This window comes from Galeopterus variegatus, unplaced genomic scaffold (genome assembly GCF_000696425.1).
Source record: "Galeopterus variegatus unplaced genomic scaffold, G_variegatus-3.0.2 Scaffold549, whole genome shotgun sequence".
In the NCBI taxonomy this organism is placed as follows: domain Eukaryota; kingdom Metazoa; phylum Chordata; class Mammalia; order Dermoptera; family Cynocephalidae; genus Galeopterus; species Galeopterus variegatus.
Window position 1 is genome coordinate 718,628 of NW_007726660.1, and position 812 is coordinate 719,439.

Sequence of the window (812 nt, forward strand, 5' to 3'; positions counted from 1 at the left end):
GCGGACCGGTCTCTATATGGGATCCGAACCCTTGGCGGGAGCGCCGCCGCGCTCCCAAGCAACGCACTCTACTGAGTGCACCCCCGGGCCGTCCCATTTTTGTCCTTTTTCAGACCGGCCACACTGCGCTCAGCCAGTGAGCGCTGTGAGCGCACCGATCATCGCTATATAGGATCCGAACCCACGGCGGGAGCGCTGCCCCTCCAAAGTGCGCCATGGGCTCGGCCACCATTAATTGATTTTCTAATGTTAAATAACCTTGCGTATGTGGATTAAACCCATTTTGTGGTCATCTATTATCTTTTGCATTGCTGGATTCACTTTGCTAATATTTCATCATGGGTTTTTGCATGGTATTTAATTTTCTGTTAATATCTTTCTGTGATTTTGTTATCAGAATAATAATGCTCACCTCGTAAATTGAGTCTAAATGTGTTTCATTATTTTTTATTTCCTTTTTTTTTCTTCTCCCCACGCCCCAGGTTTTTTTGTTTGTTTCTTTGTTTGTTTGTTTCTTTTGTATGTGTGTATGTGTGAATTTATTTATTTATTTTTAGCTCCCACCAATAAGTGAGAACATGTGNTTGTTATATATCTATAGATGTTCTTTGTCAGGTTGACTGAGCTCCTCACTGTTCCTAATTTCCAGAAGTTTTTGTTAGGAGTGAGTATGGAAGATAGTCAAATACTTTTTTTCTCCATCTACTGACCTAATATGTATTCTGTCAATATAGTGAATAACATAAATTGATTTTTTTTTTTTTGTCTTTTACGTGACCAGTAAGGGGATCGCAACCCTTGGCGTGGTGTCG